This window comes from Castor canadensis, chromosome 1 (genome assembly GCF_047511655.1).
Source record: "Castor canadensis chromosome 1, mCasCan1.hap1v2, whole genome shotgun sequence".
NCBI lineage: Eukaryota > Metazoa > Chordata > Mammalia > Rodentia > Castoridae > Castor > Castor canadensis.
In genome coordinates, this window is record NC_133386.1 from 95,274,737 (window position 1) to 95,294,303 (window position 19,567).

The 19,567-nt window shown below is 38.2% G+C and overlaps 1 protein-coding gene across 4 annotated transcripts in view; it reads right to left on the minus strand.

The window, feature by feature from the left end:
• Col19a1 (collagen type XIX alpha 1 chain) overlaps positions 1-14,377 on the minus strand; it is a 336,038-nt gene extending 321,661 nt beyond the window's left edge. For 2 of the 4 annotated variants that reach the window (XR_012449953.1, XM_074080453.1), the window contains exon 1: positions 13,254-13,490. The gene's annotated coding sequence lies outside the window, so the exon portion shown is untranslated. Of the gene's footprint in view, positions 1-13,104; positions 13,233-13,253; positions 13,491-14,264 lie in introns of those variants that run through there. The other 2 variants (XM_074080460.1, XM_074080468.1) reach the window with 2 other exon arrangements.
• Between the last annotated feature and the right edge of the window lie 5,190 nt (positions 14,378-19,567).

A 19,567-nucleotide genomic window follows, 5' to 3' on the forward strand; every position in this document is an offset into this window, starting at 1 on the left:
ATTTTTCATTTTAAAAATTGTGGCAAAATACACACAATATAAAAGTGACTTTCTTGGCCATTTTGAAGTGCACAGGTCAATGGAATTAAGCATATTCACGTTGCTGTGCAGCCATCACCACCATCCATCTGCAACTCTTCTCAACTTGCAGAACTGAAATTCTGTGCCCATTAAACAATAACTTTCCATTCCTCTTGTACAAACCCATAGTTACCATTTTATTTTTTGCCTCCATGAATTTGACTAATGGATGTACTACACATAAGTAGAATCATTCAATATTTGACTTTTTATGACTTTATTTCACTTAGTATAATGTCCTAAAAATTCATCTATGTTGCAGAATGTGTTAGAATTTCCTTCCTTTTTCAGGCTGACTGATATCCCATTATATGAAAATAGCCCTCTGTTCATCCATTCATCCATCAGTGGACATTTGGGTTGCTCCACCTTTAGGCAGTTGTGAATAATGCTGCTGTGAACATCGATGTACAAACATCTGTTTGAATCTCTACTGTCAGTTCTATTGGGTATACACCCAGAACTGAGACTGCTGGATTGTATGGGAATCCTACTTTTTAATTTTCTGAGGAACCACCATTCTGTTTTCTATAAGAGTGGCACCATTTTATATTCCCACTAATAATGCACAAGTGTTCCAGTTTCTCCATATCCACTATAAGGCATGTAATTTTCTTTATTTTTAATAAATGCCATAGTAATGGATATGAGCTGGTTCTCTTGTGGGTTTGATTTGCATTTCCCTATTACTGATATTGAACATCTTTTCATGTATATGACCATTTGTAAATCTTCTGTAGAGAAATGTCTACTCACATCCTTTGCTATTTTTAATCCAGCTATTTGTTAAGTTGTAAGTGTTCTTTATATATTCTGACTATTAACCCCTTATCAATTTATGATTTGCAAATATTTTCTCCCATTGCATGGATTTCTATTTCACTCTGTTAATTGCATCCTTTGATATACAGACATTTTTTATTTTTATGTAGTTCATTTATTTTTTCTTTTGTTGCCTATACTTTTAGTATCATATATAATGATTCAAAATTTTAGACATAATTTTATTATTCATAATTCTGTTTATTCTTCTGAATATTAGTCTTACATTTTTTGGCTTATTTTACAGAAAATACATATTTTCTATAAATGTAATTTTGCTATTAAATTGCATACTGTACATATGCAAGGTAATCTTTTATTCTACTTAAAGAGAAAAATGCATATACATATATATATATATATATATGCATATGTAATACCAAACTCACATAAACTCACTTTTCACATAATATTTAATATTAATGTTACCTCCCATAAATGTACTTATGAATGTAAATTTCTACTCCACAAGTATTACAAGGAAAGACTGGTAAATAAAATTCCTGTAATGGAAAACTTTAACATCATTTAAATTAACTATTGTAGCAAAGTAAGTTGCAAGCAAAAATACATTGGCTCCCTAAGTGTATTTGACAATTGCAGTATTATTAGAATAGCTAATACAGTTCTAAATATACAAATAAATGTTATAACACTTTTTGCCATCATTCAAAGTTTAATGAAGAGTCAAATATGAAATAATTCATAATACCAATGTCCAAATTTTATCAATCGACTCTCTTTAAAGGAAACTAAAGGTGCCATCTTTGGTGCACTGCATGCCAAATACCCTAAGATCAGCATTTTAAAATTAATTCAGGGTTTTAGGTATTTCTGGATGAATAGCTAGCGACAGTAATTACAATATTATAAGAGTATATGTGGTTCTAAATATCCAACAGCTGGCTTTAGGTCTCATTTTTTATTGAATTTCTTCATCTAGATATAGTCCTGATCCTCATATGACCTTGCAAACTTATCCTAGCTATTATTTCATGTCAGTTGATAACTGTGAAAGAAATTAGCTCTATTTCAAATAAATGAACAACCAAATATTTATCTAGTTTACAAAGAGATCTACAATTGTATTTTGAACTGAACTTATTTCTATTAGTTGATAAATCAGCAATAAAACATAGTAGTTAAAAATCACAGATTTGTGCCAGGGCTCTACCACTTGTGAAAAAGTTACGGAACTTTTCTGAGACCTAATTTACTCATGTACAAACCAGAAGTACTTGGAATAAGTTATTTAATGCATGGAAATTGTAGCGTATGTGGCCTTGAATATACTAAGTGTTCTACAGCAACTGCTATTATGATATTACCTAATCATATAATATTACATTATAATAATAGTGCCTTATATTATCATAATTTTATCATATAGCACATATTAATAAACAATCAGTCTAAATTTACAATTTTACTTGTCTCTTCAGCCTAAGGTTCGTTTGGTATTTGAAAAACAGAAAAGCATCTAAGAAATTTATTTTCCTTGAAGCTCTGGCTCCTGTTACAGTGACAAAGAACCAAAGAGCTGTAACCATAAGCCCATGAATTCAATCTTGACTTTTTTCAACTACTCCCTTGAGCCACTTAAAGGATGATAATACTTAGCTTCAATCTCGTAAGAGTTTATGGTTGGGGATATAGCTCAGCAGCAGAGCATATATGAGGCCCAGGATCCACCCCAGCACTGCCAAATTTTTTTTTTAATTATAAAAAATTAGAGCCGGAGGTATGGCTTACATGGAAGAGTGCCTGTCTAGCAAGCATGAAACCCCAAGTATGGCCAAAAAAAGAGTTAAAAGATAAAAACATGCAAGCTGGGAATGGTGGCATACACGTGTAATACCAGAATACAAGTCCTCAGAAGGACAGGCTGAGGCAGGAGGAACAAAAATTCAAGACCAGCCTAATCTATATTGCAAGACCCTGTCTCAAAAAGTGAAATACAAATGATTGTCATTTGATCAAATCTTTTAGTTATTACAGAATTGCCACTCCACTGGCACTTATCTCACCAAGCTCAGCAAGAACCTGGTAGAAGAATCATTTTCTCACACCTTCTAACTTGGCTCCCAGTGGTATCTCACGAGCTGATTGTTCCCTTCTTCTGTACTTTTTTTTGTCTCCCCCACCTCCTGGTATTTCCTTGTAAATTTCCTTCCAAACCTTTTATTTTTCTACCTGATTTCTTAATGTTGGGACATGTGGATCCTTCTCTCTTTTCTCTTTATAATGTCTCTCTAGGTGATCTCACCACTATTGTGGCTTTACATAGTATCTGTAAAGTGTTGAAGCTAACATTTACATATCAAGTTGAATCCTCTTCTCTGAATTTTGGACTGTGTATTCAGCTGCCTATTCAGTATTCCCCTTTAATATGTCCACTATTAACTAAATAGTCCAAATTAAGCTCCTGATTCCCAACCACAATGTTCTTCTCATTCTCTTTATAGTCTCAATAGTTATCAATAGTTAAAATGCTCAAACCAGAAGCCCAAACATCACATTATTCTTATTTCTGCTTCTCATATCCAAGCCATCAACAAGTCACATCAGCTGACATTCTATATACATCTCAAATGCATCCACTTCCCTCCTACTATTCTAATTTAGATCACAGTGCTTCCTCAATAGCTTCTTAACTGGTTTGCCCAACCTTTATTGACCGCTGACCAAATTCATTCTTTATAAAACACTTTTCTTAAGGTAAAAGTTGAATCATATCACTTTCCTGCTCAAATTCTTTAATGGGTTACTATTATATATATTAAATATAATCCAAATGCCTTTCTGTAACCTGGAAAACCTAAATAATTTGGTCCCTACCCACCTTTCCAGCATCATCTGACAGTCCACTCCTCAAATTTCCAGGCTTTTTTTAAGTCTCAAAGGTTTTGTGTATTCTATTTCCTCATCCTGGAACTTGCTGGGTCCTCTTCATCCTTCATCTTTCACCCGAAATGTTAACATTTGGAATATCAGCCCTTATCTGACCAAGAAGTGTTCTTGCCCCATTATTTACAAACTCAGTCTTCATTTTGTCTATGTACATATATTTATTGTCCCCATTCTAACTCAAAGCTACGTGAGGGCAGGGTCTATGTCTGTTATGCATAATATATATCCTGTGGTCTAGCATGGTAACTGGAAGAATGGAAACTCATAAATATTTGTCAAAATTTTAAAAAGTAAGAGAGTGCCAGTTTATATATCTTAAGATATATTGAGATACACTTTATTTTTGAATCCACAGTGATTAATGTTTTCATATTTTTATAATTCTTAAGGACTTCAAGATTTTGTATTTCAAGGTTGTATATCATTAGCTTTTCTTCTTATGTAGTTCTAAAATCTCTTTACTATTTGAGATTTCTGTTGTTCAGATCCTGATTGACTGAAAATGTACTGCAATCAGCTAGGAACATGTGAAAACTTTCATCAAGGACTCAAAGTAAATTCCTGTATAAACCACCCAAATATATCTTTAGCAAGTAACGAATGATGGCAGAACTTTAAAGAATTAATAGCAAAACTCCTCCAATTTTCCATGAAATAGAAAGACAAGAAATATTACCACACTCATACTATGAAGCCAGTATTATACTCCTCCCCAAACTGGAAAAGGACATGGCAAAGAAAGAGAATTACAGGCCAATCTCTTCATGAGCACAGATGCAAAAATTCTCAACAAAATACTGGCAAACCAAATTCAACAACACATCAAAAAGATCACAATGATAAAGTCCATTTCATTCCAAGATGATCAATAAATGTAATGCAGCACATAAAAAGAAGCAAAGAAAAAAATCACATGATCATCTCAACACATGCAGAAAGAACCTTGGGCAAAATTCAAAGTCCTTTCTGGATAAGAGCTCTGATGAAACTGGGAACAGAAGAAATGCACATCAACCTATATGACAAACTGTAGCCAACATCATACTAAATGAGGAAAAACCGAAACCATTTCCTCTAAAGTCAGGAGTAAGACAAGGGTGTCCATTCTCTCCACTCTTATTCAACATAGTTTTGGAATTCCTAGCCAGAGCAATAAGACAAGAAGAAGAAATGGAAGGAATTCAAATAGGAAAGGAAGAAGTCAAATTATCCCTATTTGAGATGACATGGTCTTATACCTAAAAGACCCTAAACACCTTCAGAAAAGTAGCAGGATACAAAAATTAACAGACAAAAATCACTAGTCTTTCTACATACCAATAATGGACAGACTGAGAAAGAATTTAGGAAAATAATCTCATTTACAATAGTCTCAGAAATTACCTAGGAATAAAGTTAACAGGAAGTGAAAGATCTCTACAATAAAAACTATAAATCTCTGAAGAATGCTGATGGAACGGCTCAAATGGTAGAGCACCTGCTTAGCAATTATGAGGCCCTGAGTTCAAACTCCATTACCGACAATAAAAAGGTTAAATCACTGAAAAAAGAAATTAAAGAAGGTATCAGAAGATGGGAAATTTTCTCATGCTCAGGGATTGGCAGAATTAATATCATGAAAATGGCTATACTACCAAAAGCAATCTATATGCTCAATGCAATCTCCATCAAAATTCCAATGGTATTCCTCACAGACAATAAAAAGTATCAAACCCTAAATTTCATCTGAAAGCACAAAAAACTGCAAATAGCCAATATAATACTGAGCAAAGAGAGTAACATGGAAGGTATTATAATACCTGACTTCAAACTATACTACAATCCGTATCAATAAAAAAAATAGTACGATACTGGCACAAAAACAGACATAAAGACCAACAGAAGAGAAGACCCAGATATGAATCCACTCAGCTACAGTGACCTGATTTTTGACAAAGACACCCAAAACATACGCTGTAGAAGAGACAGCCTCTTCAACAAATGTTGCTGGGAAAACTGGATATCTGCATGCAAAAACTAAAACTAGGTCCATGTTTTTCATCCTGTATGAATAGCAATTCAAATGGATCAAATATCTTAATATAAGACCTGAAACTTTGAAACTAGAGGAAAGAACAGAGAAAACACTGAAACATATAGGCATAGGCAATACAAATACAGCAATATTATGAAAAAAAAGGTCATACTAAGGGGAGGTCACACATGAGACGGGGAGGGCAAAAAAAGGAAATTAAGAAGGTGAATATGGTTGATGTACTCTCTATACAAGAATGAATGCAGAATTTTTAAATCTGCTGAAACCACCATCAGAAGGGGACTAAAGTAGAAAGAAGAAAAATAGAGGAGATGAACCAATTCAGGTTATAATACATATATACATGGGAATATCACAAGGAAACTCCCTGTGTAGTTATCTTAAACAAAAATGTCATTTTTTTTCTTTTACAAAATTGGAGAACAGGAGGGCAGAACACATCCTGCCTGGGGGGTTGGTACCAGTGGGAGGGGGAGGAGGTAGGGAAATGGAGTGGGAGAGTAAATATAGTGTGAATACTGAGTACACATGTATGTAAATGCAGAAATGATACCCCTTGCAACTGTTCCAGAAATAGGGGATGAGGGTGATAAGGGAGAAGGGAGGAAGGGATGAATTTAAGTATGACATATTTGATATACTGGAAGAACTTTGGTAAATGCCACAATGTACCCCTATCCTGCACAATAGTTAAAAAAGAAAATGTGGTATATATATATATATATACACACACACACACACAAATATATGTTATATACACACACAATGGAGTATTATTCAGCCATAAAGAATATAATTTTGTCCTTCACAGGTAAATGGATGGAAATGGAGAAGATCATGTTGAGTGAAGTTAGGAAGGTTCAGAAATACAAAGGTCTCATGTTTTCTCTCATATGTGGAAGACATATCCAAGGACAAATATACATATATATATATGTTTCCAAAAGTGGGACTGTTAGAGGAAAGTGAGGGAGGAGAGAAAGAAGAAGAGAGTGACAAAGAGTGAATAATATTGAAATATACCTCATCTGTATAGGAACAAGGCACATAGCAAAGCACACTGAACAATACAGGGTAGGTTGGAAAGGATAAGGAAGGATAATAGAGGGGGTTAAACTGCTTGAAGTACAGTATATTTACGGATAAAATTCCAAGGCAAAATCCCACCGAACAATGAACAGACACCACAATAATGAAGGACAGGAGTGTAAAACAGATCCTGCTAAGGGAAGAGTACTAGCAGGAAGGGGAGGGTAAAAGAAGGGTGCACATGGTTCGTGTATTTTCTACACCTGCATGACTATGAAATACTGAAACCTGCCAAGACCAATTTAAGAAGAGGGATGGGGAAGACAGAAAATAATGGAGGGGATGAACCAACCAGAGTACACTGTACACATATATGGAAGTGTCACAATGAAATCCCCTGTACAACTATTACGTATTAATAAAAACTTTAAAAAATAAAAAATAAATTCCTATACATACTTATAAACACATTTTCCAGAGCTTTAACTTCTGTTGGAGATATTTTCAGGAGTGGCCCCAACAAAATTGCCCAGGGAGAGACTTTTCTGGCAGTGCTGAACCCTTTTCTCGATCTTCTAATTATCTTCAGATACTTGCTCTTCTCTAGCTGCTTTTTGCTGCCTGTTTGCACCACAAGTGCCTTCCTTAGGTTTCTCAATTTCTGGCTGTGTCCACAAACTTCCCAATCAAAACTTTCCAAGCTTCTATCCTGTCCCCTCTGGTCCCAGATAAGTGATTATCAAGACAGTTTTATTTATGAATACAAGCCAAAGTTATCACAGCCCAGTGTGTTGCTCTTCCCAGGTAAAATTAAACTTTAAGACATATCTTCAATGCTTTCCCAATGGAGTGACTAATATAAAACCTCAAGATGTGAATGCTGAGGTTTAAGTCCCTCAAACCATTTTTTGCCAAATTTGTACAAAGATGTCTCACATATATTTTTTAAAAGAATATAGAGAATACTGGCCCCATATGGTCTTATTTTTCTGAGCATGACTTCTTTTTATGTACTTTAATATTCACAATAATGTAACATAATAACTCAGTAACATTAGCAGTTTGCAGGGTAAGATGGCCACATTACCTATGCCTCAATATATGAAAGCTATAAAGTTAGTGACATTAATAAAAACGTCTTCTTCTTACAGCTAAGCAAACGTCATCACAAAGACCTGCAAGCCCGGGTCAAGTATGGAATTTAAACACAGCAGGCTAGGTGAGATGAGGTGGTCTCTGGCCTGGACCAAAACTCAGTCCTCATTTTTTTTCCATTTCTGGCTCCATCTGCAGCATGAATGTTCTCACCCACACATCTGTGAACCTGGCAGTGAGTCTAAGTTCTGCCTAAAGAACTGGCAAACAGCCACCTCTTGGTGATTCCTTAGATCTAGGCATATTAGCAACAGCAGCTTGGTCTGTCCCTTGAATTATGGACTCAAAGAAGAGGTCTTCCAAGCCCTACAGGGAACAACAGGTTATGCAGTCAGGGAACATCAGGACGTTCCTTACCCAAAGTATGGTACAGAAGTTTGGGCTTTGTGTGGTCAGTTTCCCTGCTCGGTGGACTCCTAACCCTGAGAACAGATGCACATCCAGAGAAAGGTCATACCAAGCTCTTCTAAAGTACAGCACTCATGGCATGGACCCTCTTCCCCAGCCTTAAGGGTTGTACTGAAGATAGGTATCCCAGATCCAGGGATTCAAGTCCATGTTTGCTTGCCAAAAAACCCTTTGATATTATACAGGATGTTCACTATTGAGATATAAGACAGACCTAGCACATCCTCATAAACTTCCACTTAAATGGTCAGCTATTCTTTGTCAAGATCCTAACCAGAACTCAGTTTCTTCCCATCACCACAAAGTGTCAAAGTTGTCCTTGTGAGAGTGCTCAGCACTCACAGTCTTGAATACATTGAATACAGCAGTGACAGAGCCTATGAACCCTCCAAACCACCCTGCCTGTGACTGATTCCTCACTGCCATGACGACAAAGAGATAGAGGATGTCCGATGGCCTGGCCCTGACTGCTACTTTCAATCCAATATTCTCAGTATCCTTTGCCAACTGAAATACTTTGGGATATTGATTAAGTAAAGGAAAGAGAAAAGGTTGCTGTCCCTTAAACTTCCTTGATCTGCTTCTTAAAGTCTGTAAGAAATGACTATTGAAACTAAGAATATTTGAATTAAGCCACAGATTTTTAAAACATTCCTTATTAATCTGTATTTGTAGACAGAAAACGAAAGAAAGACACAAAGGAACCACAGGAAATCTTAATTTTTTTCTTTCCACTGATAGGATGATGTTCCTAATATGCGCCAATCATTGACCATATGGCAGTGAGTAAAATAAGAAGAAATGTCTGGTGTCATCTGGTCAGGGAGACCAAAAGAAATAAACAACAAACACATACATTATCATTGACAGACAGGCAATAGGAAGGACAGGAAAGCAGAATAAATAGAATGCTAGAATGGGGGTTTGCTTGATAAAATGATCAGAGGCCGCTCTGCATGATTTTGAGTAAGCCAAATCAAATCTATCTTTGGAACACGACATTTAACATTTTATAATGTTCATCCTGAATCTCCAAAGTCTTATAGTAAGTGAGGGATTAGGGCATCAGAGCCACCACGAAAATAGAAAACAGCATGAAGAAGACAAGTGTAAAAAGAGAAAGAGGAGAAAACAGAAAAGAAATTCTGATTCATTTTACATAGGTTGTTAAGTGAGTAACATATTTCAGCTTTCAACAAAAGTAGGCTTGACCTGTCAAATAACTGAAAGAAGCTGTATTTTCTGAGCATTCTTTATAAAGACAAATCCTGTGTGATTGGGTAAGGGATCAACTTTTAAATCAAACCTTCCTGACTGCACTCCAGTATGCCTATACATAACTCCACCAGGAAAATCTAGTTATACTGTTATGAAATGAGGCATTGTGTCAATAAGCAAAACAGCAGGTGTTGCACATCTGTTCTTTTACCAATCTTGAGACTATCTCTAGTGAAGCCATACTAGAACCTAAAAACTCTTAGAAAAAACTAGCTAGAAAACAATGCATCAGAATGAAAAACCTAAGCGAATAATCAGACAAATATCCCTCAAGAGTTTAGGTCTAGAAGTAAATGATTTTACAATTTTATCAATGATTTGAGTAATAAAACAGAAGTAAGTTTACAGAGGTCTTCTGCAAGTTCTGTGAGGTTTCCACCCGCATCGTACACAGGCCTCTTAATCCTCATATTTTAGTTACAAGCATTATCATTAACTTAGGAACAAACATAAGTCAGGAATTTCAAAATCATCTTCAATTACCTCTTCACCTCTCCACATATCAGATCTCTACTGATGTCTATCAAATCTGCTCGCTCTCTCTCTCTCTCGCTCATATATATATGTATATATATCTCCCTTTTCCCTCCCTCCCTCTCCACTTCCCCTCTCACCCACAGTGGCTTTAAACTATTTCTAAAACAGAGATCTAATCACTTACAAGCCCTCCTGTAAAGTCTTCTATGTCTTTTCATGGCCTACTCTGAAGTGAGGCACTCAAGGCTCCTTCATAGAACGGCCTCAACTCATCTGCCCAGCTTCATGTTTTGCTACGTCTTTCCAAATAAACTACTCCACCAAACTATTCACAACACCCAACATGTACTGTGCTTTTGCATATGCTTGCCTTTGCGTTATTATTTTTTGGAGGGTGGGGGATTCTGGGGACAGAACCCAGAGCCTGTGCTTGCTAAGCAAGGCTCTACTTCTGAATTACAACTCCAGCTGATGCTGTTTTTTTGCTTCTGGGGTTCCTTCCATTTCCTCTCTAGCTGGGAATCTTTGTCTTCATCATGCAGTTCAAATGCCATCTCCTCTGTGAAGCCTGTGAGTACCTTTCCAGGCATGGTTCATAGCCACTGCCTTGTGAGCCAACAAAGCTCCATACCACTCTGCTTCAGCACAGACTACACTGCACTGTAATAACTCACTTATATTCTGTCTCACTCTATATTGAGCCCGGTAAAGAAAAAACCTTGCATTTTATTCATCCAGTTGTTTTTAAACTTGGCATTTAGTAGGTACTGATGTGATCAGTCTGTAGGATGAATATGGTCTAAGGCAAAATGTTTGGTCAAAAATAAACAAATTAATGATTGAGAATGTTAACTAATACATCCAGATATGGACTAAACATTTGTAGAAGGATATATATGAAATGAAGAATTATAAAAAAGTATAGTAAAAATTACTGAAAAAAGGGTCACTGAAAATATTTCAGTCATTTAGAGAGAAGTTGCCCTTCACCCCTATGAAAAATACATTCCCTGGTTCCTAACATTTGTACTCCTCAATGCCTGGCCAACACAGTTTCTCCTGTCACTTTAAAACTAGTGCCTATTTCCCAGAAGGTCTCAAACCTCAGGTGTCCTGTGAGTGTGCTTAGCCAGCTCTCCATTCTCAACAACTGTCTCATTGACATACTTCTCTGAGCTTTAGTTGGCGCCACTAACTTTTCTGATACTACTCTCATTTTCAACCACCATAGCTGACCTATATTTTTTCCTGATTACCATTCTCTAGTTCTGTTTTTCCACAAACATATCTTGGTTGTTGATATGTCAGATAAAATTGTGTGTGTGTGTGTGTGTGTGTGTGTGTGTTTCCTAATTCACTCACTTTTCCTGGTTTTTCATCTTAATGGCTCTGCCAGCTTTCTGATATAATAATCTTTCAAGCTCCTGACTTATCTTTGGTTTCTGTCAGAGTGAGGGACCCTCACAAGCTATGCATGGATAAGACCAGTCCATTGGTCCACATTTCCATTCACCATCTTCCTATCCAATTCAATATGCAACTTCCTCACCTGCTTGGCTTACACAACAAGAGCCCACTGCCTCTTAGCCACTCCTTTACAGTCTCTCTTTAGCAGGTGCTATCTATTTTCCTCATCTCAAGTTTCACCCCAGCTTGGATTCTGTCTTACCAGGCACATGACAGCTCACCGCCACCTCCAAGCCTTCACACATGCCATTCCTTTGGCTGGAATGCTCTCCCGACTTGCTCTTCTCTGCTGAGCCTCCTGATTGTCTGTTTGAGATATATGCCCTCGATGTGGCTTGCCTCAAGTCACACAACTCTGGTGCCATTCACTCTGGAATTTTTTTTACTAGTACCCTTTTAGAGTTATATATTAGCAACCCTATAGTCCTCCTTCTTGGTATTCCTATTTGTTTTTCATTCTTCACTTGAATTTTCATTTATGCCAATTAGTCACACTGCCATGGTTTCTACCTCCACATCTCCTTCCATCTTGAGAACCATCCACTCCAGACACTACACATTTCTGCCTGCTTCAGAAAAGCAGGAGAGATTAAACTGGAGGACCAGAAAGTAGATGGCAATTCTCCAATTTGGAGAAAAGCATGGACTTCCATCTGTTTGGGATGGTTTTCTTGAATAACAATAATTCAGATACAGATATAGTCACATTTGGTTTTCTTTTGCCTTTTCTGTATTTCTTACCTGTCCATACCAGGCTGACTCCCCTGCTCTATTGCCACATCTTCTCCCTCCTTTTTCAGGAAGCCTCACTTAATTTTCTTGTCACTTTGAGAGATCAGTGTGGACAAAACCCCACGGAAGTACCTGCCAGTTACTCTCTCCCTTTCCTATCCCAGGGGAGAGAATTGTTTACCTGGCAACTAGTCCTCTTCTCCACTCTGAAGAGATATTCCTAAGCAAAGAACTCCTCAGGAAGGGGCACATACATTTTTGCATCACCTGAACACCGCCCATCCCAGTTCCTCCTTTGTAGACACGTATCAAAGTTCTCTCCACTTAGGGAGCTCCTACAGGTTTTGCTCACCTACCACCTGGGAGATCGCAACAGACCCCGAAAATCAGCAGGAGTTTTTCTTTAATCTCTTAAAGAATCGCAGAAGTACTTGATTTGTGTAGAAGGAGAATTAGCATTGTTCTTTCGCTCTCTTTTCTTGGTGGAGGGTGAGGGGTAATTTACTGGAGTGAATTTATTTCAGCCTCTCCCAAATCAGGAAGATGTAAATCCCTCTAAAGCGCCCCTACCATCCTCACGTCCTTTTCCTCCTCAGCTCCCCCTCACCTCCACCCCTCCCAAGGAGAAGACAGAACTAAGTGTCTTGGGATTGGGGGTGCGGTGGAAGAAGGCAGCACCACTGATTTCCACTACTCTTGCATTTCCCCACCTCCAGCTGTGGTCCCCATCTCCATCTCCACTGCAGCAATTCTGGGCGCTTCTACAGAACCTCCAGGCACTTTCAGCACGGTGGGCCCTCCCTCCTCTTTTTGCTCCCAAGGCCACTGTCCCCTGAGGCTGGCACTGCGTTCCTTCTACCTTCGCTCGGGGCTCGGGTATAAGTCGGCCGGTCCCGGGACTCACGTGCCCACCCCGTGGCGGGCTGGGCCGGGCTGGGCTGGGCTTCAGTTCGCTCAGGGACCTCTCTGGGCAGTTTGGCTCACACGCCCGCCTCTTCCAGCGGCGGCGGGCTTGGTTCCCGGCCAACAAACTTCTTCGGGACCCTGCAGCGCCCCGGCCGGGCCGCGCGGCGCCGCCTCCCTCCTCGTCCTCCGGCCGCGGTGGCGCGGGAGCGCGGACGGCGCTGACGGCGGTGGCGGGCGGGGGCGGCGTCTCCCCGCGCCCGGCCCGGACGCTCCCGCCGCGGCGGCGAGGACGGCGGGGACAGCGGGGACAGCGGGCGCCGGTCCCGCCGCGCTGCGCGCGCTGCAGGGTAATTAAGGAGCAGGACCGGACGCGCGGGGACCAGCCGGGCTGGGGTGGCTGCGTCGCGGGGTCACCCGCCCAGCACTTGCGAGCGATGCGCGCAGGTCGGACGAGGTAACCTGGGGCTGGGGAGCCAGGCGCCGGAACCTCCGCTGCACAGCATCTCCAGACACAGACCCAAAATAAAAGCTCTAGTGGCCCTTGGACATTGAGTTTGCTCTGTGCGTTTAACCCCAGGGATTGTTTTTCTTCCGTGTTTGATGTCTGTTTTCACCGCATCTCAAGCACACATAACCAGCAAACCCACCGAGAACTAAAGTGCAACGCATGCAGTCTGCATTATGTGCACAGAAGAACACCAAGTACATTATATGGAGCCTATTAAAGTGGCCGCAGTGTGCCAAACGTTTTTGGTCCCCCCCACCCAACCCCCAAGGAACTACCTATGGAAGGCATAACTGCAGGTGTGCGCACCAATCCAGCAAAACACGTTTACACAGGGAGCACAGTTTTGACATTTTCTTGAAAAGCAGATGCACGCAAATGGCCAGAAACCTGAGCAGATGTCATACACCAGGCACGTGCGATCAAAGGAAAGGGCCGTCGCAAAGCTGCGCAGCTTACCTTGAATTTGTGCCTGAGCCCCTCAAAGGCGCAGTGGAGTCCGGATCCGGCTGCCGCACCGCACCACACCGCCCCGCACCGCCCAGGAGCGGCCCGAGCGAGCTCCCTGCGAGTGGGGAAGGGGGACGCATTTCTGCCCTTATTAGTCTCTCCCAGTGTGACCCTCCCACTCGGCGAGGACGAGGACTCAGCCAACTCATGCACAGGTTTCCTTAATTACTACAATGTTGCGTTAGGGCTGGGAATAATGCCTTTCAGGTTTATGTTTTAGTAACAATTTCACAGACACAAGGACGGTTGGGTGCAGAGGCTGAGTTTCTCACCTCTGGTTATGAAGTGTCTTTAAAGTATTGTATATGCCATGTAGTCACAGGTACATAATAGGCTTTTTAACAGTTGAGCTAAAAAAGGGTATCATGTATGTTTCGTTTTTCACTTTTATGTCAGGAGTTTATATGAACTTAATCAACAGTCTGCCTGCCTTCTTTCTAATCATGCGTGTGTGTGCCGGTTTGTGTGATTTGGCTTGTCTTACTATCCACAAAAGCTATGTTGTGATTTTAAAGTATATCTTTCTATGGGTTGATGCTACAAATCGTGGTCTTTGGTATCTCCTCGATTACGTGAAGGTGCTATTTTTCTGCAGGGGGCATGTGTGTGGAGAGAGACACAAGCAGAGATGGATGGAAACGAGAGAACTTACGTGTGTTTATATGAAGGTATATTAAACAGATACATATTAAAAGTGTATCTGTGCATTTGTGCATACATACACTCACAGTAGATATGTGTGTGTATATATATGTTTATACACACATAGAGAGTGTGTTTGTGATTTTAAAAATTCAGAAAAGTAAGCCATTTAGAAAATAAGCTTTAGAAAATATAATTTGGTTTGGTGCTTATCAGTTCAGTTTTGCCTCAGTTGGGGGAAAAAGATAAATTATATTATTTATTCATAATGGTAAAAATATTATGCTTGAAAGTTACCTTAGACCCATAGAAATAAGCTTCACATATCAGGGCTGACAAATCAGGGAATAAGTAAAATATAAGGCTGGCAAAAAATGAAAATGTTACGAAAAAATTTTAAAGGTAGCTCATTTTCATGTCACTGGAGTGCAGTGAAGTGAATGTCAACTATTGGGTTTTAAATCTACTTTTCATCCTAATTAAAATCCTTGCGGTTTTCAAGTTTACGTCCACAGTGATACAAACCATGTTTATCTGTCAGGATTTAAAACCACCTGATGTGTTTCCTTCTCATATGATTTCCATCACTAATTTTTGGTTGACAGTGGAAAAAGGCCAAGGAGGGTGGATATCAAATGAGTCACGCAGCTCAAATGGCCATTTCAAAAACACGATTCACAAACTTTCATTAGATTTTTGGTGATCGTTTCTATTTTTTAAAGTATTATCCCTGTCTAATTTTTTTCACCAAGCAATTATGTTTTATATACCTTTTAATTACTAGCGAGTTGAATTAAGAGGCTCCGGGCTTTATTTTTCTATTAAATTCACCTATTTGCATTTAATTGATTGATGCTATTTAAAGTAAAGTTTTAAAACTACCTAACAGGGAACCCACAATTTTGCCTCTAGTTTGTGTTTTATAAGCCAATCAACCTCATCTTAGCATTATTTTCACAAACATTTAAATAATTTCATAACCTTTAAAATATGTATGAAAGCTAAACACATATTCTTGTTTCTATGTCAAAATGTCCCTTTTCCTATTTACGGTATTGAACCAAACAAAATTTTGGAAGAGTGAAGTAAATAAAATCTAAAATTATTTATTTGCTCTCTGTTCCTAGATACATCAACAGTCTCAGGTCAATAAAAGATTTCTCTACTTTTCTTTCAGGTGAGAGTTTGGATCCAGGCTGTTTTTGTGATCACAAACTGTGTATCCCTAGGTTTTGGACCTTTATCAGATTCTTTTTATTGAATTTTAAAGGAACTTCAAGTAGAAAGAGTCATTAACTAAACACCTTTTTATTTAACTAAGCCAAATACAATTTTAAATGATCAGGCTTTCTCCTTGCTTCTGGAACTACTGCTGATGAACAAATACCTGAAAATAATAGGGGAATCTGACAAAACCTTAAATTCTGAGAAAAAGTTTGCAGGACTTCTAATGCCCAGTAGAGCATTAGAAGTGTGGTGTGTGTGTGTGTTTGTGTGTATGTGTGTGTGTGTGTGTACTTAAAACTTTTAAAGATTTAAAAACATAAACTGCTTTCAACACTTAAGCCCTATGGAAAACATAGTTAACCATTTTTATGTCATAAGAGCATTTAAAGCATTAAAAAAGGTTCCATATTTGTAATGCCCTACTTACATAAATTGAACAATCTAAAATGAACATTGCACCCTATTTTGATAATTTGGGTATAATAAGTGTAAAGAAATGTGTTTCTTTTAAATCTCACAATCTCTTCTGTTTTATGTTTCTTTCCATTTTTTCTGTATTTCTGTACTCCCAGCTGTGTTGCTTTTCTTTTTCTTTTTTGTAACTTCACTTTTATCCTCTTTCATAGTTTCCATTTTTCAAGAAGGAAGAATTTCAGCATTGCCCCCAGCTAATTTCTTCATTACCAAACCATAAAAGTGTTCTTTCTTTATTGACTTTATAGGGCATGGCCATACATGACTTCCATACGTACTCTATGGAAATCCTTCAATGCGTCAATGGAGGATGAACAGACTTACTGTTAACTGTAGTGACCAGCTCTGACTTGTCGTCCCTAGTATGCACTTTCCATTGTATTCCTTCCTAAGCCAGCACTTAATATGGCATGCTTAAGAGTAAAAAGAAAGTGATCGTATTAGTTTTAAATTCTTATTAATTGCCAAAGTAGGTATTATATCTTTTAATTTCAAATTCTGGTTTTACTGTTATTTCTGGAAATTCTTCTCATAGAGAAATTAATCTTCCACTGGTTGCTTTTACATTGGCTTCCTTTCCTGGAAGACATTCTAGCTCATGCCATACACTCAGTGTAGAAATGAGAGGATCACAGATGTGACTTTCACTTACTGTATTCGCCCTCTTGCTAGGATCAGCGACACTGAGAGGAAATATGATAAAAGACCTGTGACTGGCTCAGGGAAACTTTTATTTACATACACTCAGTTCTCAAAAACAATTTAAGAGAAAGTGAGAGACAGAAATACTCCAGTAGAAAAATAGGTAAATACACCCAAAAACTGAGAGACAATTCACAAAAGAAATACAAAAAGGTCAATAAATTCATGGTAAACTATTCAATTTGGTTAACATGTAAAAGTGCACATTTATAAAGGAATCATTTTTCCCTAATCATTTTGCCTGGTAATGGCAGAAGTGAAGATCATTCTCTACAGCTCTAGAAAGAGTACAAAATAGTTAGGACTTTCTAAAGGTCAACTTACCCGTGCGTCTTAACAGCTTAAAAAATGCATGTAAACTCTGAATCACAAATTCCTGTAAAACAGTAACTTGTTATTTCTGGGTTAGGATTAGAGGGATTTTGATTTCTTTTACTTATCTGTAACATAAAGTTTGTACAGTGAACATGTATTACTATTGTAATAAAAAACATGACAAAGCACAGGCTTTATCTATGACATATTAATAAAGCAGTGGTCTTAACAGAGCCAAGGAAGTAGCCTTCCAAGTACTATTTCCAATCTGCATTTCCAATGCAGATATTCTGAAGGAAAAATTAAACCATTTACACTGAGTCTAGTAATCTCACTAAGAAGCAGATAATAACTAAATCATTCATTCAACCCATATTTTCAAATGCTTCTTAAACTAAGCTTTGCAGGGTTTACAGAGATAGGCTCCATGTGGACTCCACCTCCTGGAGTTTAGCATTTGGTAAGAAAAGGAACACATGCGTACATATATAATTATAACTTGAAAAGAAAATGCAAACTACAATAAAGTCGATAGCGAATACTGAGAGATCAAAGTTCATATGAACTATGCTCATATGTGGAAGCACGAGGGACAAAAAATTTCAGTCGGCAAAACGTCCATTTTCATCACCCATCCTAACTGGAGGGGCATTGTAACTGAACAATTACTCATGAAATTATGGGTTTATTGTTTCCTTAATAAATGTTTATTCACAACACCAACAGAAAACAAGCCTACTTCTCTCCTTACTCAGATGAGGAACATGAGGTTTCTTATTTCCTGCTCAATTAAATCCTTTCCCTGGAATTTAAACACTGTCACCCCATTCTGCTCTTACCAGTTCCCTTAAATGTATGTTAGGCCACATCCAGATTTAGTGACTTGTAACTACAGAGTGAGCGTGTCTAATGCCTACTCATGTTGCTGCCTCCAGCTGAAATGTGAAATGCCTCTTGAAATTCTGCCAGTCCTTCAAGGATTATTTAAGGTGTTATCTATAACATGATTGCCTTCCTGCCCTTCTCCACCATGCAAACCCGCCCCTGCCTCTGCACCGTGCAGAGCGGAGCATGGTTTGTGCTGCTTTCACAGCAGTTCGTTTGCATTCCTCTGCCTTGCTCACAGACATTTCTGGGCCTAATCCTCTGACTTGATTGTAAGCCCCTTGAGGACTGGAATTTTGTCTTCTCATTTTCAGTAATTCCTAGGGCACCTAGTACAAATTAAAGTATTTTTTCTTTAATATAGTTTTCAAATATTTGTTAGAGATTAGATAACTGAGAACATACCATTTTTTTAATGACAAAGTATGGATTCAGTCTCAGAGTATATATGGAAAAATGATAGGTTCATTTTTGCATTGTATCTAAGGGAATTATATCAGTACTCTACTGATAAATAATCACAAGAAAAATTATTCTCATCTATAAAAGACTCCCAGAGCAGGGACTCTGAGGACAGCAACATGTCAAGACCTAATGGTCGCTAGTTTAAAATGTTATCATATACACTCTTTGCTTTTTCCAAATTTAAAGTTAATTTTAATTACAAATAACACAATACTGTTTAATTATTCTTGGAACACGAAACAGTCTCTAATTAAACTTTATTCTAACTTCTAAACATTTTTAAACAACCAATCCTATCTACAAAATGTTTTAAAAGAAGAATTCAATATTGGCACATCATAAAGGATTAGTCAGCTAATACATTATATCAAGTTTATAGCTATAAAATTGGGATTCTTTTCATTGAAACTACTTATTTAGCTCAATCATAGGTCTCATAAAATCATTTAAAAAAATCATCATGTGTTAGGCTCGGTGCTAAGTGCTTTAACATTTTATCTTTTAAATCCTTTGGTGATCCATTGTCCTGTTGTTATGGGTTA